Raw genomic sequence first — 23302 nt, forward strand, 5'->3', positions numbered from 1 at the left:
AGAAGACTGGAAGAGTGCAATGCGGCAAGCTGTAGCATTCAGGTAAGTTACGTTTTTTGTTTTGGCCTCCGAACCCCCCCTCCCTACCACCCTCCTCCGGCACACCCCAATCCGCCACTTAGGCAGTGCATGGGCCACTACAGCTTTAAAATTCAAAATAAATATGGTGCAGCACAAGTGCAGGACCTCAAAAAGAGGGTCCTATGGGTAATGATCCTTTCTGCTGGGTCTGGCATCATCTGATCCAACTCCGAACAGCCAAGTTCTAAAAAATGCATCGGCCTTGCATTCGCAAGGGATTCCCTATGAACAACAGACAATGAAATCCTGGGGCTACACATCCATATTTGCATTATACCTATCCTGCTCAAAGAATGCATGCTATGATTAATAGTAGTAGTTGTTGTAAGATTCATTTTATCGACAAAGCCAGAATGTAAGGCTGCTTACAGAGAAGCAATCTGCATTATCAAATGAAATTGAATCCATTTAAAAAAATAAAAACTGATTAAATTTGTGTTAGATGCTAGAGGAGACGGTGCAGGAGTAAACACCAAACTACCATTCTTACTGCTTTTCTCCACATAGGTTTCTTGTGTATTACCCTAGGTCCACCATATGCAGCAACTGAGTAACTGACGTCACCTGTGAGGTATGCAAGTCGGTACTGCTGACCGCTCACCAGCAAATCATGTGAGTAGTCTGAATAATGTAACCAGGATGCCTATTGGACCTTAGCCCGGGTCCAGGTGTGAAGATACCTCTGGAGTAAGGACTCAAAATCTGATGAAGATGTGTGAAGTGCCTCAATCATGCTTTTTCAGCATCCTCATCCTCCTCAGCCATGGGAACGTGTGACTGTGGTGCTCTACGTGTTAGCATTGCTACACAGATCTTCCCAGACAATTTGCAAAAATACTTCTCTTGTTGGCACTCTGCCTTCACTATAGTGGTAGAGAGGGAAGGAATCTAACTGATATCTTCTATTCTTTGGTCCTCACACACCCTTCCTTTAGCTTTTCTGACTCTACATGATAATCACACTCTATAATGCGTTAATGTGGCATCACAATCATTTACAGGAATCCAGCGCTACCGTAATGTACCAGCTAATTGGTAAATGCATTTCTACCTCTAGCCAAATAAGATTTAAGAGCCGGGTAATGTATGCTTTATCAATATCTTCAGGGACAGAGAGACTAAGCGAAGAAAACAGAGTCTGCTAGCCTTCCGTGTAAACGCTTGGAGAAGTGTGCTCACACATGCGCAAAACAGCAGCACAGGGGGACTGGAGGAACAACCATCTCTAAGTTGGACTGCAGATTGACCCGCAGCTCTTGGAAAAGCCAAGATGGCGGTCATAAGGTAGATAGAACAAAAGACATTTTTTGAAGATGTATGCCTATTAAGCAAATGAACTCCACAGTGTTTGAGAAAATATACCTACGCAGAAAATATTTTTACAAGTGATAAATAAAAAGCAAAAATAAAAAGAAAATACTAGATTTGCTTCACCTGGGATGGACACGATCAGTTTGAGTGCCACAGCCATGATCCTTCCTCATTCCCCCATGCACACTGGGGTATGATGCCAAAATATCAGCTACAGAAAACCATGTGGCTAAACTAGAGTGGCAAAAATTTAGAGAACCGGGATATTGCAAAGGTAAGTCTATGTAGGCAAGCATAGGTTTCTATGTTTAACTCCACATCTATGTACCTTAAGGATATATATCCTCATATTACATAGATGTGAATTTGAGAATAGTAAATCAAACAGTAATTCTTTGCTTATCTACTTGACCATACCTTCTTGACATTTTTTACTTGACATTTTTGTCATAATATTTTGGGAGAATTATATCTTTTTATTTTCTTTGTAGTTTTATATAGCGGGAACTTGACCCGAAGGTATCAGCGCACTTTACATGAACACCAGTTGCATTACACAAGGACACATTAATTTTTGTTAGGCATGGGGAGACTAAGTGATTTGCCCAGAATCACAGGATGTTTAGCGTCATTGCCGATAATCGAACCCGGTTTCCCAGATTTGAGATCGACCGTCCCAGCCGTTAGGCTATGTCCTCTCTTCTCTATTTGCTCTTATCTTTGTCCTCAGTATTCTGTCATTCATCTGCACACTGGCATCTGCTCTCTCATATCATTGTTCTTCACAACACTTTCACCTAGAACACACTCACTTACCTCAATCGTTTTCTTGGGATAGACCAAAATACACACCAGAGTTCCCATGTGCACAGCTGTGGGTATGCCAGGCCGGTGTGGTTGACTGTGATGTGTGCATTGGTCTTATGGTCTTCCATGAAGATGAAGTGCTATTACTGAAGAAATGTCTCATCGCTCAGCACAGCTTTCTTCATTACATTTCACACCTCTTTACAGAGAAGGCATTAGGGAAGTTTGTGAAAATCATGTGTTATTATTGTTTACGGCAAACAATCTATATAGAATTAAGGATGCCTCAGCATTCATTGTGGAGATGCTTTTCACTTTAGGTTCTGTGTGTGTCAAAGTTGGATTCAATCACAATGTACTTATTTCCCTCCAATTGAAAACAAGAAGGGTAACACACATGGTTGTTGACTATGATACCAACTATAAATTTCTGTTGTCCAAATGTTCATTAATGATAGTCCAGGTCAACAATTTTCGGGTCAGATGAGGTGGTGTGAACAGGAGACTAATGGGGGAACCGTAGATAATTCAAATCGAAAGCGGCACTTAACCTGCAGTGGCTAAAAAGGTGGGCTCAGGCACAACTTTCTAGGGACAAATGCACAGATAATTCACTGAGAGCATGTTTCACCAGTGATGCCTTATATGGGAGACCACAACGATTATCGATACGAAATTGGACGACATGTCCCCAATCAGAAATTCAACTACTGGTCCGCCTTATGAGCCATAATTATGGTAATAGTTATGTCACTCTGAGGAAATATATAATATATATATATATATATATATATATATATATATATATATATATATATATATATATATATATATATATATATATATATATATATATATATATATATATATATATATATATATATATATATATATATATATATATATATATATATATATATATATATATATATATATATATATATATATATATATAACAGCTTCAGACATCCACGGACCATTTGTCCGTAAAGAGCGGGGCATTCCGCCTTATCACCACCTTTTCACGGAATGCAGGGCAGGTCAAAAAGATACTTAAAAAGAACTGGAACATTTTAATGTCCGATAACATCATCAAAGCGGATTTGCCTAGCAAATCCGTTAGTCACCTTTAGAAAGGCCAGATCTCTTAGGGACCATTTGGTCTCAAGTCATTTCACTGCTCCTGATAATATCCCTAAACTTCCTGTATTGAATGGTTTCTACCCTTGTGGCCGGTGTAAGGCCTGCAAATATAGTAGGCGGACGCTTACTTTCAAGATACCAGGTCTCTCTACACCAAAAAAGATTACCAAATTCCTGACATGCTCCACAGCATATGTTATTTACTGTCTTACCTGCCCTTGTGGCTTAAATTACATCGGTAGCATCACCAATGCCGTCAAATTGAGAATATTAGAGCACATGCGTGCTATTGCCAAAAAAGATGTCACCTACCCCGTAGCAAGGCACTTCGAAAAGAAGCACAATAGTAACAGGGATCTGTTATCTTACATTTGTCTCGATAGTGTTCCGGCTAATATCAGGGGAGGTGATCGCCTTCTTAAGCTTAGAAGGCTAGAGTCCAGATTCATAATAGACTTGCAGAGCAAACACCCTAATGGCCTCAATATGCATGAAGAACTTTCGGTTCATTTGGGTTAATTACATGCACTTCTGATAATGATGGACTTTTTATGTTGGTTTATGCACTGTATTCTTGATTGGTATCTTCCATTGTCTGTATATTATGTTAGGATATCTGGTATTTAAGAAATTTTTGACTGCAACTTCTGTACAGATAGCATGTTTTTAACATCCCACGTAATTTTGAGTACCTCCGAACAGGTGTTTTATTCTTGCCCATCCAGGGCGCTATTTGGGTTGTCATTAATGCAACTTTGAACAAAGGGTGCGCTTAGAACACTATAGCATGAGTTATTGCTATTGCAGCACTAAGATGTACTATGAGTATTTATCAAAGGGCTCATGTTGCCACGATCATGATTCGCTATGGTTTATTGTTTATTATATTGCATAGTGTTTAGCATTACATATATATTTTGTTTGCACCCCTTCACCTAGTATATTAGATCTGTTCGGCGGCTTGCCCATAAAGGGCGTTACATGTGTGAGGATGAAAGTTGGACTACTGTTGCCCATCAAGGGCTGAATTACGAGCATAGCTTTTATGCATCATTCAGTGTGGGACATGTAATTATGTTTGTGTATTGTACATAGAATTACACATGTTTAACTTGAGACTGGGTTGAACTTGTATTAACTCACACCATCTTAAGATGGCGGATCCCCTTTACAACATATGTATAGTCCTTCTTTGTTCTCTACTCTCAATGTGGATGTAAGACATTTTATTTATATGAGTTGAGCGCCTCCGCTCTTTGCATATCTTGACGAAGCCCTCTGGCGAAACGCGTCGTATGCTGTGAAGTTCCCGAATAAAATCTAAAGCGTGGAACTACCCCCTGCGTGAGCTGCTTTCTTTACGGACAAATGGTCCGTGGATGTCTGAAGCTGTGATTAATACAACGGGCACACCCCCGTTTGGCGTGCACCCGCTCACGTGTGCAACCGGCTGGTGTTTGGAGCTAAGGATATATATATATGTGACCAAGGCCGCTGGGACGGCCGAAACGCGTCATGACATACTATCTAATGGCTGAATAAAAGAATGCTGAGAAAAAGCTGGTCCTTGCCTCGTGTCTCTTTGTGAGGAGCGCTGCTGCGAGGTATTTGCAGATATATATATATATGAACAAGCCTCTCTCGAGGTGAAACGCGTCATGGCGGAATTGCAGGCTCTAATTTTGGCATGAAATAAACTACACTAAGAAACTGCACTTATCTTGTGGTCTCGCTTTCTTCGTTGTTCTGCGTGGAAGGCAGAGTGTACTACGACGACCTTTTGGACATATATATATATATATATTTAACAAACTAATGTTTGTAGCAACAGTTACTGAAAAGATGCTTTTTTTTCTGTCAATTAAAAGTGCCAAATTGAAGACAATTCACACAAATTGAGTTTCTTTTGTCGGCCTGACAAAAGCTTTGGAAGGCTTTGTTCCCCAACCACTGTTTTTTCATGTGCTTCCCAACGCAGCTCTGCCAGTGGAGCTCTATGTTTCATGTTTAATCCCTTTGTGTGTCCATGTTTTCCAATACCCTTGTATGTCTTTGAAGAATCTATAATTGGGTCTTTGCACTGTTTTGACAAGGCTTAGCACTACAGTGCGTGGGCTGCAAGATGCCAGCGGAGGTGAGAACGCTTTCCAAGATACAGCAACAACAGAAGCGATTGCTGTTGCGCAGTCCGCGCAGAGGAGCAGACATGTGACGTAACATTTCTAAACGGAGACTAGGCTGCCTACCTCTTCTTGTTCGATAATTCCTTTTGACATACTGAAACTCCCATCTATGAACCACAGGGCAGAAACCGGGTGATAAGTACGCCTGAGCTTGGTATTAGGCTTTTTTGGGGGTCTGTCATTAACCAACACTTATTTGTTTTTACCAAAATTATATGTAAACCATACTTTCTTTTGAGTGTTTAGCCAGGCCTCTCCATCCATTTGTCTGTTATTGTGTCATTCACACTTTCCCACCCTCCACAGCATACAGCATGGAGCAAGAGCTCAGTGCACCTGAGCCTTTGGATAATTTCACTGCGAGTGACGGCATTCTGCCCTTTCACAAGGACTACATCCACACACAAGGTAGTTTCCTTTAGTGTGAAAGACTACTGTGGCAAATTGTGCTTCCCCTGCTTCCCTGCAGCTTCCACAAAAAATAAGGTTTTGCAAAAACCATGACAAAACAAAGGAAGCATTGGCATGGACAAAAGGCAACACAGAGCTATAGACTTTTCCAACGCTTGATTCACCTGATTCCAACTTTTAAGCAGGGCTTTGAGTGGGCCGGGTCGTGCTGAGCACCGGCACTTCTTAAAAGCAGATGCCAAGATGGGTCCCTATCGGATCCACATTTCTGCCTTCACCCTCAGGTTGGAAAAGAAAATCATGACTCTGCTGGTAAGTACCACTGCTCAAAGATATTGATGTAACTTAAAAGAGACTCGTTTTAGTTCTTTCACAGTCTCATTTTAGAACAGAAGCATTTTCAGTATTATATGCAACCAAGCCATAGTTGTTGTTTATTTATTATATGCAACTAACAACCATTGACAAAGCCAATAGCCCTGGCTGTTTGTAGGTGTAATGTTACTTGTTGTATTATATATCTGGATAGAATGACAGATGAAGAAAAATACCAGTTGGGTGGCTCACTATGCTAAGCACCGATTTTTAACTTACGTGTTTTTAAGCAACACCCTAAATTACATTGGCCAAGCTCCTTTGAGAGACCTCCAGTTTTTTCATCCCACTTAAAGCCCTGCTTTTATGGCATACAGTTAGGAATATTGTGTGAAAACGGTCTTATAGATCACTTTTGTACACAATATTTCCACTGTTTTACACACACAATTTCTTTCAGTTTGGACCTAGACAAAATTAGTAGCCCAGATGCCCATCGACTATGTTTGTTTTGTCATAAACCTCTAACTCTAATGCCAATTGGGAGCTCCGTCTGAATGAGGCCATTAGAGAGCGAACAAATAAGTTATTGCAACATTGTAGTTTGTTCGCAAAATTGCAGTCAAGATGGTGAAGCTGTACGAGAGCTCAGCTTTCGGTAGTTATAAGACTGTATGAATATTTATAAGTATTATTATTTAGCACGGCCCATGCACGGTAACCTTTTTGCTGTCAACAGAGTTTCCCAGCAAACCCATTCAACTACCCTTGTATTTATGGCGCTGTGGAGTGATCCTTTTGCGTCCCCAGTTGTCTGTTATATTTATATCTCACAGAGATGTTTACAGTTACAAAGAAATAAAAATAAACCATGATCCACTCATAGGCCTTGAGAAGCTAAGAGGCTGTGGTAGACAGTTTGGCTGCTTTTAAAAATGTCGATTGACAAGTAGGGTGGCGGTCACGCTGCGCTCACAAACGTAGCACAACTTGCGATGATTTAAACCCTAGTTTATCTTAAGCGCTAAAGTGCTTTGAGATTTGAGGTCATCTCCAATATGCAAATTAAAGTGTGAAAATCAATACACATTAAGCATCAGATCTCTGCATTTACATGTAGATAGCTTGCTGCCATTGTGACCAAACAGAATGGTACCAGCTGTACCAATCTGAGAAGTAAGAAACAATGAGGCAATCTACTAGGATTGAAATCTTGGAAATGTCGGATGCTCATAGTTTTTCAGAGCACTTCATTGACTCGTGAGCTTCCATAGCAAATGGGATTTTTGTATTTGTCTAGTCTTTTTTGCCTTTTGACTTGGGCCAGATATACAAAGGCTTTTTGTGGTTGCAAATGGCACAATTCTCATAATCGATTAGTTTGCTAATGCAAAAATGCATTTTGCTACGTATAAGTCATAGATTGCGATTTGAGAAATCTTTACTGAATCGCAATTTGGCTTTGCAACCGACTTGGTATCTGAAATGGGAGTGGTTAGTGCTTCTCTTCCAAATACCAAATCTGAATTGTATGTATTAATGTTTTGTAGCTGAAATCTGGTCACAAAGCATTCAAATGTTATTGACTACAAAGATGCTGTGGTAACCAATTCGCAAACAGGAAGGGGTCCCCCAAGGAACCCCTTACTTGTTAAGAATGGTGAAAAAAACATTATTTAAGAGTAGGCAGTGATCTCAAGGACCAGCGCCTATCCTTATCAAAATGGTACTTTAATTTTTCATTTTGTTTTTTCAAATGCATCCCGTCTTCGAATTGAAAAAAAGGCTTGCATTATAAAAAAAATAAATCTTTATTTAAGATTTAAGAGCAATCACAGACATGGTGGTCTGCTCAACAGTGACCAGTATTTTTGCAACCAGTGCAGTGCTTTTTGAACCAACCTATGTACTCAAAGGTCAGTTCACAAAATACCAATTCATAGTGGGGTGCAAATATTCATGAGGTAAGACAATATGTCCCCCTCTAGGAATCTGTATTTTGCAAGCTGACTTATTAGTACATAGGTTGGTTTGCAACATACCACACCGGTTGCAAAAATACCGGTCGCAAATTTTACGACGAGTTTCATACATCGGACCCTAAGTGGATCATTTCATCATTTTGGCTTCTCTTCTTTGAAATACTTTTTCAAAATATTAAAAGGTGATGGATGAAATGTTTGCAAACGTCTCAGCAACCGGTAATATTTCGGGCCATATTCCAGTCCATTAGTATTTTGCTAACAGCACCTTTTTCAAACTGGAAACAGCTATATGAAAATCAGTATTGATGTTGATCCAACAGGCACAATCCAGCTTGTACTGCCAGGCCGCATCTCCACTTAAGTGAAACACAAACAACCCCAAGCTGGTGTCAGCTTTGTTGGACCTCATTGGTGAGGTGTAGCCTAGATCTCACATCACAATAATCCTGATGTGCCTATGGTAATAATAATCCACATTTGTAAAGCACACAATCACCCGTAAGGGTCTCTAGGCGCTGTCGGGAAGATTAAGCAAGCTATTGCCCAGAGTCACATGGTGCTGGGCTAGTTTGCCGCCGGTGCTGGGGATCGAACCGTGATCCCCAGATTCTGGATTCAGTCGCCCTAGCCGCGGTGCCACACCTCTTCCACTCCTTGTCTGCAATGGTGCAGACAGCAAAAAAGATGGACTCGATTACCAGTTACTAAGACTTTTGCAGCTAATCTACCAGGCAACTTTTTGGGTTTTTTTATTTGAGAAAATCATGGTCTAACGTTGAAAATGAATACGTTTCTAATTACGGGGCTAGGTTAGCACACCAGGCTTAAAGATGCCTCCCTAATCGGGTGTAGCTTGAGGAAAAAACTATTTGCTCAAGCTGATACTACTGTCTAGGATTCAGAAAAACCACTGTCTCGCAGAAACTACACACAACAGTTGCAATGTAGCAGCAAAACAAAGAACAGTCCAAAATGTGTCTAACCCATGGGCCCAATGTGTGCTATGGGTAGCAAACTCTCGCTTTGCACAGTATTCACAAGGAGGCCCTTTTGGTTTATTTTTATAATGAATACGTATTTTATGATCTATTCTTTAAGGGAATGCAGAAACCAGTGAGGGTTTGTGGACCCTTAAAGAACCTTAGGCACTTGCTTGCTGTCAGTAATGGAAGATGCAACATTTTTTTTTCTCTTGAGTCCAGCCAATCAGAAGCTTCATGTGTGCAAATCCAGCTTTGGGAATACAGGCCTGAAATTGATGAGGAGAAATACCCTCTGTTGGAAAATATCCCAGTCTGAAGGGTCACTACAAACTTTTTGCCTTCCTCCTCCTATTTTTCTGACCTTGTTTGTGTTGGCTTTATGACTCTGAACACTCTACCACTGCTGACCAGTGCTAAAGTGCATGTGAGAAGTGTGGCTCAGGGGTTAGAGGCGGCAGACCCGTAAGCTGAGATCGGTCCTGGACCAGGGTTCAATTCCCTGCCTCGGCGGGTCTTGGGCTAAAAATTCCATGGACTCGATAATTCTCGCTCCGGTGCCTTCTCGACTCTCGGGTTCACACTCTGCGACTCTGGGCAATAGCTTGCTTAATCTCCACAACGGTCCCTCGTGGCGGGATGCCTGGCTTTCACCTTGTGGATACCCTGCTGGATTTATCTCACAGGGGAATACCAGGACAGGTTCCCTAAGCAAGCGCTGGGAAACCCACTGCGGGTAGCTGTGAGCTATATAAGCTCAAATACATTTACATATACATGTGCTCCCTCGCTCCTCTAAACACGATGTATTTGGTTTACACCTGTTTGACCTCTTTAGTTTACTTCTAAGTCTCCTTCAAGGTGTTATTCATTGTGTTACTGTGTGTGTGTTGCACAAGTACTTCACACAGCTCTGCGCCAAGCTACCAGAGGGTGTGTGCAGGTTATCTTAGTTGTGTATCTAGCTTATCCTGACTAGAGTGCTGGGTTTTTGCCTGGCTCGGTTGCATACGTTAGCCAACCAGAAACCCCATCTTTAACACCCTCCTTCCATTTTATTTTAAAATTTAGATCTGTAGATCATCCACTACACTGAGTTTGCAGACTTTTACTGGACGGACGGTCCAGATAGCTCTAACTTTTTAACCCTTCGAAGACCACCCAACACTTTTTTAGAACGCTTATTTCTCAAAATCTACTTAACAAACTTAACCCAGACTTTAAGTAATCCTCTACTTTTATGCCAATTTTTGTGTGATTCGGGACAGCCACGTTTTTTTGCGCAGGAGTGCAAAGAATTTTATGGGAGTTCACAGAGGAAGAATCACTTTCTTAGTCTTCCCTTGATCCTCCCTTCCAGCCTATATACATCTGTCTTGTGCGTCTGCATAGAAAGTATAATGCGAAACAAAAATAAGTGATTTCTTTTAACCCCTTCGCCCAGCTCGTCATCAGCCACGGTGGTCGTGTGCGGATGACGAGCTGAGCTCGTCATCTAACGCGGCTTTTTGAAAAAAGCCGCACAGCGCAAAAATATGCGCCGCGGCAATGTGGTTAAAAACTTTGAAGTAGATTTTTCAAACAGTACCAGTGTTAATTAGTTAGTAAGACAGTAAAAAAAATCCCTTTCAAAAGAAACATTGAACTACATATGCAGTTGTTGTCTCTGTAATATGGGTTTTTAGATGCTGTTTTATGTATGAAGCAGATCTGGCCAGTCTCTGTGCATCCAGAACAGGCCACGATAGCACATGTGTTGCTGCTACTCCATTCTGCCTATAATGAAACCCTGATATCTCTTAATAGCAGGCGGAATAAAAAAAAAAGCTGTCCGTGAAGTTAAAATCCAGTTGTATGCTTCTAGCTGGCAGCAATTTAAGAAGCAGGAAAATCCACGCACCAGAACCCGTGGCATTTAAAGCATTTATGTAGGGCATCTGCTTTGCAAAACATGTGACTCGGTGTTACTTTTTTTGTGGAGAAGGCATTTTCCCCAGAGATAGGCTTTTGGGTGATTTGAGCTGCCAGCACAGGCCGTCTGTAGCTTTTTATAGCCCTTAAGATTAAAACACTGGACAAGCGAAGAATTAACTGTCACGGACTCAACGCTACAGTGCACTTTGATGGCCCTGGTGACAACATAAATCCCAAGGTCGAAGGTCAAATGCTGCGAGCCTGGGGCTCCAAAGCTATGCATATTTAGCTGAAATGCGGTGTTAGACATATTTATTGTGTGCTCAAAGCCTGTCGACCGTCAAATGCTGCCTCTGTTTTAGTTTTTTTTCGGGCAGCAGGAGGGTGCTTCGATATAATCGCCATTAAGGGCTGGGTGACATCATTTGAGTTTTAAGGCTACCTGACAAAGAGGCGAATTTCCTCGCTGGATCACTGAGAATTTTATACATGTATTTTTTTTTTAAAAATGTATTTTAAATGTATGTAATGTTGCACTGCATCTTTTATGGTCTATACGGCCGAAATAAAGAATTTTTGGATTGGATTGGATTTAACCAGTGCTTAATTTGTAAAATCATAAGTAGTGGTGGCCAATGTTTTTCTAGGAAGGGAGCTGCACCACTGCCCAGTGTTGGGAGTGCCCAGTACCACGACTGTATGCTCTTGATTTCACCTCATGCCTCTTTCATTCACCACCAAACTCTCCTTGTCCTTTTATCTCACTCTTTGTAGGATGATCTTTTTCATCCTGTTTTATCTCTTTGTCACTTTTTTATTTCTTTCTCTTTCCCCCTTCGCAGGCTTTCTCTCTCTATTAAGGGTCAAAAGCTGATGGAAAATAAGCCCAGTGACCCAAATAAAGAGTTGCAAGGGCCCAGATGCAGCTACTGGCTGAATGACGTCCTGGATTTAACAAACACCCCTATGTTGGAAGCCAATGGTCGGGTCGCATGTGTGTTGTATTCTTCTTGCACCGACAGGCAACTGTAGCAGGAGGGCTCGATTTTTATGCGCTGCTGCTGACCCTGTAAAATGTAAACAGGCAGAGGTATCACAGCAACAGTACTTTTTATTAGGGGGGGGTTATATAGCACCAACTCAACTCGAAGGTATCAAAGCACTTTACATGAGCAACAGTAGCATTACAGACGGCACACTCATTTTGTTAGGCACAGGGAGATTAAGTGATTTGCCCAGAATCACAGGATGTTGAGCATCCCTGCCGAGACTCGAGCCCCGTTCGCCAGCTTCGGGGTCGAGCGCTCTAGCTATTAAGCCACATCCTCTCCAATTAAAGAGCAGCAGTTTTATAAAGTCATTCCTGGCAAGCTATGTAGCCTTAGAGTCGTAACTCAACATGTCAATTTGCAAATACCAGCTATTTATAGATATGTGAAGCGCCACAGAGTGTAAAATGGCAAGGAGTACAATGTTGATATGCGGGACTCAGAAATTCTCTTCTTTTCACTCACAGAGACTAGAGTAAACACTTTTTTTGACAAGGGAATGAACACTTATACATGAAGAGTACATAGAGTAAAGTTTAGAGACAACAAACTTTGACAAAGCCAATAGCTCTGGCTTGCAGTTGAATTCTGACTAAGTAATGAAAATGAGCCTGCTGCAGTGAAAACAACCAAATAAAATGACCTCCTATTTACAATGGAACAATATGATAATAAAAACAATTTGGGATGCTTTAGGTTCATTTTGAGCAGAAAAGAAAGTCCCTCACATTGCATGAGGGACTTACTTTACTGCAGATACTTCATAGCAGACCCACTGATACAGCAGCCAAACAACACCATGAATTAAGAGAACACTACTCCTTTGGGTAGAGCTAAATCCCATTCTATGTATGTTTTAAAGAATTGGTAACAATAGGTACACAGCGCAGCTGCGATCTGAAGCCGACCTAAAAATATGCAGCCATCTCTTTGAGAGATTTCAGGTTGTTTTAATGCTTAAAAACATGGAAGCTTTAAATAAAAGAAAGTAATTTGCTTTATGAACATAAAAGCCTCCTTACTAGATGAGCCAATCCTTTCCATCTTCTTAGTCAACATCTGTTCCAGAAATTCATGTAAGTCCATGCGAGTTCACCACGAATGGCATTTCACTGAGTGAAATAAATGTAGCACGATTGCTAACGAATTACCAAGTGATTCACAGGACTGGACGTGAGTTGGCCAAGTCCATTAGAGCAGACGTGATGTGTTTTTCAAGCGTCAGCTACCCAGGATCCTACTTACTAAGCCATAACTTTTATGATTGTTTATAGTGGAAATATGCAATTGAGGGATATTGAATCTTAAACAGTATATGACAATGCAAGCACTGGGGATTCCAATCATTTGGCTTTGGTCAGCATGCATTTTATTTAACTGTGCCTACAAAAGCAATATGGAAAAAAACATTTTTTAAAGATAAAATTAAATAAGTGCCCAATGCCCAACTACACCGGTGCTGCCCCTATACTGCACCTATTTTCAGGCATCTGTGCACAAGTGATCAGAAAAAATGCTGTCACTCATGATTCTAAAGAGGAAATGGATGAAGGGAGCTTACCCGTTGCCCCATGCTGTATGCGTGGTGGGTGAAAGCAAAATGTGACCGACTCCTGAACAAGCTGGTGGTTGAAGCGACTGTCTGAAACCCAGTATGTACATAATTTTGTATCGACTTCTAAGGTGCGTTTTTGTGAAAATTGAGGCTGGTTAGACAGCTAAAGCTGTCTATAGACCAGGCCTAAAAAGGGAGCTAGCCAATAAGAAGAGAGCACCTCTGCTACAAAAGCAGGACTTGAACAAATTTGTAAGCTTTGTAGCTGACAAAACTGCCAATATTAAAAAAGACAGAAAAGCCACCCTACTCCATAATTCCTGGGTCACTGGTATCTCAATGGACTGAGTTGGATTACTCATCTTCTGTTTAAGACCCATGCAATACCCCTGCACCCTCCTGTACTGCCTTTTAATCCAAAAGCAGTGCGCTCTCTACTGAACTACTGACAGAAATGCTGAAGTTACAAAATAAATACCGATAGGTTGAGTTATTGTGCTCTTGACACCCGGATGAACAATTGTTTATGGAAACAAAGGGCAAACGTTGTACTTTTGTTGTTATTTTCTTAAGTATCAGACATAAGAACATGCCCAGAGTCTGGCATGTACAAGAAAGTCCAACACAAATGTGATTATGGTTCACTATGATAAACAGGCCCAGACTGACCGTTGCGGGCACCAGGCAATCCCCCGGTGCGTCGCAAGGGTGGGGGCCGGTTTTGGGCCCCTAGGGGCCATTTTTGTTACAGGGCCGTTTATGCAGCATAGCTGCAAAATCGGCCCTGTAACAAAATCAGCCGAAAACCGGCCCCGGCAAAGAACTCGGTCGCAGCCCCTACCTCCCCCAGGAGGGCCGGCCGAGCACTTTGCCGGGCCTGTTTTGGTTCCCAGTCTGGCCCTGATGATAAACTGTAACTCCAGCACAAATGGTGGTGTGTGCCATTCACCTTGGAAGGGCCACACGTTGATGTCAAAGAAGGGGCCGCGTGGTCTTATCTGAAACACTGAAGGTTCACCATTAATCCAGAACGCATTCTTTAAATTAGGGAGTAATTAGAGTTACCTATGGGCGGCACTTGTTCCTCATATATCACTGATGCCACCTGAAGAAAGAGGGAAGAAGGTCTACTCTGAAGATGGTCTACATGCTGAACCTCCGAGGCCTCAGGTAGCCACATTTGGAAACGGTAAGAAAGGTCCAAAGGTCACTCTGGGTCTACCATGATGTGAGCTCGCGGGACCTCTGCTTCTCAATCCAACTTCACACCGGAGTATCTCCGTCATGACTGTAAGTCATAATATTGCTAATACCACTGTAATCTGACACCATTGTGGCTTAAATATTTACAACAAAATCATCTCTTTGAGATTCGTTTTTCTGCTATTAATTTCAATGGGTCAATATTTTTGTAAATGATATGTAGGACACCATTCTTTGTTTTTGATTCTCTGGTACCATACCATGGTCACAGCTGGGCAATGAAGCCGGAGCAATGCATTCTGGCTCTGCACCACCAAGAAGTGCCGGGCCTCCTTGATGAGACCACCGCAAATTTGCTGCACACATTGCCAGCGCGGCCAATAACAGAACTTACACAACTACTAACCATCACACTGTTACAAGTGTGAGAATTCAGACTGTTCAATGCCCCCAAGCTTTAAAAATGATTTGGGTGGCTGGTATTAGTTGTTTTAAGCATGTATTGAATTATTAAATAATTGTTTTCCTACACATCTTTAAATGAGCAGCTGTTCCAAGTGCCAGTGCCGGCAATTAAGTTCAGGTGCCGAGCACTGGGAAGCACCGTCTCAAATTAAGCTCTGACACCCCACCCCCTCAACATGTGCTAAGACCCGCCCACACACCTTCGGGTTCACAGAATAACTGGAAACAGCGCCACTCTGTTTAGGTGGTTGCCGGGCTCCTCTGTACAACTGAACAATGTAGTGCCCCAGCATAAGTCAGCATTTTAGTGCTGAGCATGTATCTACACTTAACACCCACCCACCGCTGATGTCACTGGTCAGGTGACACAGCCTAAATAAAAGAGGTCGAGCGCACGTGCTCTGGGCCAGTTGCACCATACAGCCAGTGTGTCTGTGTCAGTGATTGCGAGCATGAGGGCCTAGGGCCCACAAGACTCTACAAACTGCATGCGCAGTTGATTTTTGCATTCCCGCTCAAAAGGAATAACAGCAAAAGACACCGTGAAAAATGGCCTGCATCGGCCACCGTTACTCTCGTAGCACAGATTTTAATAACGTACCTCCTTGTCAGTGGCGTTTGCAAGTTGCCGCGGGCTGTAATGCAAGCCAGAAAAATGGGCCCCATCCCTTGGATCGCTAGTTAAAAAAATAGCTCGAATTAGGAAACAGCGGGCACCCCTGAGCCCCGGTGCCAAAGCACCTGCTTCACTATTGATAGTTACCCCCTCGCTCCCTGCAGGTTGTACTGTACTAAATGCATATCTTAATCTATGGTTCAGCTGCTGGAGAATGTGCTTGCCGCTATTTCATCTAAGCCAGGCCTTCATAAAATAAACATGTTTTGGGTGATATGCTGTCTATGAATAAATCAGTTCTTGCTTATTCAGACTGCACTGGGACGCGCTGCGCTGATGCAAAACCCCATCTTCCACCGCACCAGAGATTCACTTTGAAGGGTAGACAGGTCCTGTAAATGCCAAGCGCTTTCCTGTCATTTCTGTATTGACTTTGGGGCACCTAAGCACGAACCTCATGGAAGGGAAATGATGTACTGCACTTCCCAGAATGCCGTGCGGCGCCGAAAATGTAACAGATGCAGCAGAGGCCCCCCGAACATAATAAGCAGCAGCGAGCGGAAGGCATCGCACCGCGATGGGAGCATATGTGATCACAATGGAATTCTCCATGACCAGCTCGACCAGTGACCTGGAATTAAAACCGCATCCTGCTCCAGTGGAAGACAACGACGCAGTGCACAAGTTACCCCGCGGCACTTGAGAGGCAGGGACAGGGATCATTTGAATGCCAACATTTTGAGCAGAGAACGAAAAGTGCAATTAGCATAATGATATCTGGAGGGGAAAAAAGCGTAAATCAGAGAGACGGCTGCCGTAGTTCCTGAGCTGTTTGTCCTGGAAGTGAGCAGCTGACTTAAGCACTCGAATTCTTGCATTATTTACTGGTACTGTTAACTGTAGCCTGGTTACCCAGTACTGAGAGTTGTTGGTTCAAGGATAGAATCTGAAGTCGTAGAGAGGTTAAGTTTAAAGAAGATGAGGGATGTGCGAAATTCAAATCATTTGCTTTTGCGTAATTGTGCAAACTTTCAGTAAATTGTGTGTAATGACACGAAATGCATAGCCGTCATTTCACACCAGATTTTAGAGCTAAATATGCCTTTGCGTTAATTTTGACACAAGGGGCCAGATGTATGACCATTCCATTTTGAGACTCGCAATTTGCGACTTGCAAAACGGAATGAACAATGTCTGAGAATATGTTTGTGATTCCCAATGAGGTTGCCTCTTCAATATTCATGAGGAAGGTCGCAATTTGCCACCCATTGGGAAGGGTCAGCACTCACAAGGATGGTGGCCTGCTGTGGTCAGCAGACCACCATGTCTGTGACTGCTTTTTAAATATAGCATTTTTTTTGTTTGTTTTAATGCAGCCCGTTATCCATAAAGGGAAACGGGATGCATTTAAAAAAGAAAAATGAAACGTTTCTGTTTCTTTTTTTAAGAGTAGGCAGTGGTCCACTAGACCACTGCCTGGTTTAACCACTTCGATGCTGATGACAAGCTCAGCTCGTCATCAGCTACGGCGCTCGTATGCTGATGACGAGCTGAGCTCGTCATGTTACTCGGGATTTTCGAAAACCCAGCACACAGCGGGAAAACCGCTAGCAGTTAAGGTGTTAAATAAATATTTTTGCTGTCCAACAATAAAGGGAAAGGGTTCCCTGGGCACCCCTCCCCGTTTGCGACAGGCTTAATACCTACTTGAAGTAGGTGGTAAATGCAATTCTTTTGCAACGGCATTTGTGGTTGCAAAACAATCGTACATACCAGTGCGACTCACTATTTAGAAGGGCAGCCCTTGGCATGCCCCTTCCTAATAGCGAATCACAAACCCTATTTTACGAGTCGGTAATAAGATACTAACTCGCAAAAGAGGGTTTGGACATACCACACGTTTTTAGCGGCCCCTAATGGTCTGATTTCCCATTTGAGACTGCTAAATAGAGTTGCACATCTGTCCCAAGGGCACTTATAATGTTAGATAAATAGTGTGAAAAAACAAGAAGAAACAACAGCTTGACTTCTAGTTCCTGTGGTCCTGCACCTTAATTTTGCTGCAAACTGCAGTGGAATTAAGTGACATGGCAAAATGACATAATTTCAGATTTTTAACTATCAAACATAACATGTAATTCCCGGAAATAAGTGATTTGAGCAGGCCTTTAGAAGATTCTTTCTGAGCTTATCCACCCCATGTGCCGCACTTACCACACAGTCTTGTCTGGCTGCCTAAACCCTTTGGGCCCACTCTGACCCCCAACTGCCAACGTGCCTCACTCCCCTGGAGATTCAGGTTTTTGTTAAATCACTGTCTTGAGGTGTCTCCATTGGAACAGCCAATAGAGCTTAATGTGCCTTCTAAACATACACTAGAACATTGTCCAGCACTACTGACCCCTCAATGAACAATCGCACATTGAAGAGTGGTTTCCATATTGAATCTTTCACTTCTGCTTTGTCTTTCTTCTGAACTCCTCAGTGGAGTCCTGTCTTTCTGCATCATTCCTCCCTTTAGCTGTTCCCCTCTGTTGTATTTATTCTATATAGCACTTACTACCCCTGACGATGAGACCATAACTACACAGGACTGTCAATTCCACTCTGCTGGATTCCACACATGAGTCTTGTACCTACGCCGAAACTCTCACCTCTGCTTAATCTTATAGAGGTGTTTTCCTATGTTCGATGCCTCACTAGAACTTTGTCCCTTTGCTATAGCCTTCCCCGGATCTTTGCCACAATGTTGGAACACTGAGTGCATTGCTGCCCATCGGATGGTCTATAACTGAAGCTTTTTCCCTTTGGTGCACTCCACAATACGTTTATCAGAGTAAACTCCTCACCATAGCTCGCTTTGTCTGCTATGACCCTCTCTGTATTGGATCATTGTCATCTTTGTCTTTCGGCTATAACCCTTTATGTAGCATTGTCTCTCTGTTAACAATTATTCAATTCTTTTTATGAGGTCCGCACTACAAAAAATGATCTACTAGATCTTCACTACTATAGGGTCCCCATCTACAACATTCCATTGAGATTTGGCTGCACGATGAGACAGTCTTCAGAGTTTAACCTACTAACAAACTAAGCGCATATCGTCCTCTGTGCTGAGACTTTCACTGCACTGTTAGTTATTTGTAGATTCCCAACTGGGTTGTCAATACAGCTGAGTACTTCAGGATTGGCTGTTTGCTGAGGCACACACTAAATTTGAGTCCTTTGCTAAAACCATCAGTGGACCTTTGACTTCTAGTAGGAAAGTGACAGTACACAGTGATCTTCGCTTGAAGCCTTGTCTGTGCTTCTTCAGTCTATAGCTTTATCTCTTTGCTGCAAACCTCACTTCACTGTAGCGATGAGTCTTTGCTGAGAGCTTCCCTGGAGCCTCGACTCTCTATCCAGACACTAAATTTCATTGTATGTCTATACCAAGAGGCAAATTAAAGCTTTAGCCCTTGCTGAAACTCAAATAATTCTCAGTTAAAACCCTTACTTTTTTTTTTACAGGGTTTTATATAGCGCAAACTTGACCCGAATCGGGTATCAGAGCGCTTTACATAGCATCAGTTGCATTACATGAGGACACATTCATTTTTGTTAGGTACAGGGAGATTAAGTGATTTGCCCTGAATCACAGGATGTTCAGCTGTCATTGCCAAGACTCAAACCCAGTTACCCAGATTCGAGAGCGACAGACCTAGCCGTTAGGCCAACTCCTCTCCCCAACTTTGATGAAATACTTACTATTTAATACTCTACAGATTCCTGAATCACCTTACTAGATTGTCTGCTGGGACCCAAAGTTGAGTTTTGACTTTAGCTTTTGCCATGATCCTCATTGCAACTTCTGTTAGGATGCTCACTTGAACTCTTTATATAGACTGTCACCAAAACTTCACGCCACATCTGGCTGCTCTTGTAGACACCACAAAATGCCTTTCTCTCGACCATCACTCCCACTTCAATGTTGCATGTGTGTTCTCATTGTAAATGAAGCTGGTAAGCCTCTGGGTGAACCATGCTTGCACCACTCAGTATCCTCAACTTCTGAAGTAATGCTGTTTCTTTGCAGAATCCCTTGTTAGAGATTTTAATCTCTGCTGTCACTTGACTCTGTTAAAAACGGACAGAATCTTTGCTTCTCTGAACTGTCGGTGGAGTTTTGATTTTCCGCCCAATACCTTTAACTTAGCAAAGGCACCAGATAGATCTCTTCATTGAAAATTTGATTATTCATTGAGCGATTGAGTAAAGTTTTGACATTCCATTAACAACAAATTAAGACTTTTGGGTTAGTTTAACCTCTAAGCTAAGTTTTTTTTTTAAATCTATGTACATGATCGGCCAATGAGCTGATCAATTTTTTGGCCCTCCACTAAGACCAACTCAAAGGACTGGCATTGTTTTTTCTTAACCATTAAAGGATTTGTTTTTATAAATCATCACAAAGAAATTGACAAGTACCACAAAGCAGAAGACATTATCATTAACGGTGTCATATGCCTTCATGCAACTGTACAGTCTATACACTCAAAGTAAGAGCAGCTGACTAATCAAGTCTATTCTTCTTGAGAAGGGTGGAATTTATAAAATCAACAGTAGTGAAACAATTTGCATTTATAGCATCAAATACTCAATGGCCCACATGCATCAAGCATTTTTGGAGTCGCAAACAGTGCGATTCCTTAAAATCGTCCGTTTGCGATTCCAAAAATGCTTTTTTGGATGCATCAAGCAATTTTAGAAATCGCAACATTTTTGCGATTTCTAAAATTGCGATTGCTTTTAAGAAATCGCAAATTTGCGATTTCTTAAAAGCAATGCATGATTACTTTTTAAATTGCGAATTCCCAATTAGAGGGATAAATTTACCGAGTAGTTGAACCACTCGGTAAATTTGCAAAAAGTGTAAATAACGCAGAAAATGCATTTTTAAAACATTCATGTTACGGACACACATGTCCTTAGGACATGTGTGTGTGCAACATGATGCGAAAAATACATTTCAGGGGTGCATGGGGGGGTCATTTAGACCCCCCTCTCCACCCTTGAAATGGATTGATGAATTGCGATTTTCAAATTGCGAATTCGCAATTCCCATTCATTCCTATGGGTATTTTGGCCCATAGGAATGAATGGGAATTGCGAATTCGCAATGTGAAAAGTGCATTTTTTATGCGATTCGGTAAAAATAGCGATTTTTACCGAATTGCATAAAAAAGGAAAAAATAATCATGCATAGGCTTTTGCGATTTCTAAATTGCGAATCGCTATTTTTCGCAATTTAGAAATCGCAAAAGCCGATATTGATGCATGTGGGCCAATGTCATTAATGCAATAAAATTCCTTCTAAACCAGTGCATATGACACAGCCTCTTGCCCTGAAATTGAACTGAAGTTCAGGTATGAATAATAGAAGGCGCCATTATATACAGGACACTGAGAGCACAGAAATATAGTTCTACCTAGTTAGGTAATGATGAGATTGGGGATCAAGTTTCAGTGTGTGTGTGTGTGTGTGCGAAAGATAGAAGGTCAGGAAATATGTTTGACATATCCCCTGCCATTTTCCTTGGCATGTAAATGTGTACTTTAAGGTCAAATAGAAGTGGGTGGGGTTAGCTGCCCTAAAGAAGGGGCTGACTTTAGAATGTTGCTGGCCATGATGGCCGACACGGTAGAGGGGATCTTAACTCTCAGACAAGCAGCACGTGACAGCACACTCATGAAATAGGAGAGGAGTACAACTTCTAGGGAACGCTGAGATAATTATCATTCATATTCTTAATATTCATATAATATTAATATTGCTAACAACATTCCTAATACGAATATTTATGACAACAAGAAGTAGAATTGTAAAAATAATGGCAACAACAATAATAATAGCAATTGTAATTTCAATTTTCATCATCGTTATTTTTATTTGCAATATCTTTATACGGATGAAAGTCTTTTATGATTGTTGCCATTGTCAGTACTTATTACACAGCATGTTTATATTATTATTAGTAAGATTTCGGATTTATGTTGATAAACAAAATCCTTCCTGTTATTTTTGTTTTTATAAATGTTGTTATAATCCCAGTTATTAAATCTATTTTTTATTAGCATCATTGTTATTGATATCACATTTACCATTGTTATTAGAAGAAGCAATTATATGATGATCATGTTGATACTGAAGACAATATTTCTGTAAGAAATCCATATGGTGCAATTTCTAGGAAATAATAATAAAAGCACTTTGGGGAGAAGTAGACAGCATTGCTGTAACAATGACAGAGGACACAGCTTCCGAGCTGTCTGCAGCATTCAGTGGAGGTGACAAGTTTGACAGGGAATATGTGTTGGTAGCACTGTTTGATCCATGTTTTAAAGGGAAAATTGATATCATATCTCCAGTAGCTACCGACATGGATAACTGGAACGCCGCGCTTGTAAAAAATATTATGGAAGCACTGTCGTCGTCGGCATCCTCTTCTTGTTGCAGTCAACCAACAACTTACGTACCAAATATCAGCCGGTGAGGTTCCATAACAATGCGTGTGTACTAAAAATAAAGTGCGCAGGCTAATACAGCAGCGGGTCAGCTCTCAAAATGCAATTTAAGTGCATTTATATATGATACATAATGAGTACATATTTATAACGTGCCTATATTGCCGTCGTGCGGTTCTCTTAACTAGCTGGCATATCGCGACACCGAAGTTTGAGTGCTTTATAAATGACACCAAAAGCCTGAGGAAGCCTCTTGGCAAGGCAAATATCACTAGCCTGTTAGGTATATTTTTATAGTACTTGATACATGTAGGCATTTTGTTTCATGATAAACAAAGAAACTGCTGTCTATTGCACTGAATCGTTTCAACATTGTACTGAAACCTATCCAAGGCGCGGCTTCCTGAGACCTCCCCATTGTGCGAAACTTGTTCTATTGAGACTATTGTAATATATCAGTGTGTATATGTGCTCACCATACTTAGAGCATTTCCATCTGTCCAGCGGTTTCAAATCATTCTGCTACCCAAGAAGGCCTCCAAGACAGGGGCTACCTTTCCAGTCATTATTAAAATGTGCATTTAGTTCACAGTTCTGGGTCCATGAAAATGTTATTTATTGGGTCGAAACGTACAGTCTGTGAGCTGACAGCAATCTCTTTATTGCTAGCCGCTTTATTTACCATATTAGGTAAGCAATATCGGCCATAGTTTTGTGAATTGACAATTATTTGTGTGATTGAATTGTTATCTCCACCGTGGTACTTGACTAATGAAA

General features: G+C 41.5%; 1 protein-coding gene across 27 annotated transcripts in view; it reads right to left on the reverse strand.

Annotated features, from left to right (window-relative positions):
- The window catches only part of RBFOX1 (RNA binding fox-1 homolog 1), an 845440-nt gene that overhangs the window by 750176 nt on the left and 71962 nt on the right, over positions 1 to 23302 (reverse strand). The gene's annotated exons all lie outside the window — the stretch shown is intronic.

The sequence above is a fragment of the Lissotriton vulgaris genome, chromosome 10 (assembly GCF_964263255.1).
Source record: "Lissotriton vulgaris chromosome 10, aLisVul1.2, whole genome shotgun sequence".
Taxonomy (NCBI): domain Eukaryota; kingdom Metazoa; phylum Chordata; class Amphibia; order Caudata; family Salamandridae; genus Lissotriton; species Lissotriton vulgaris.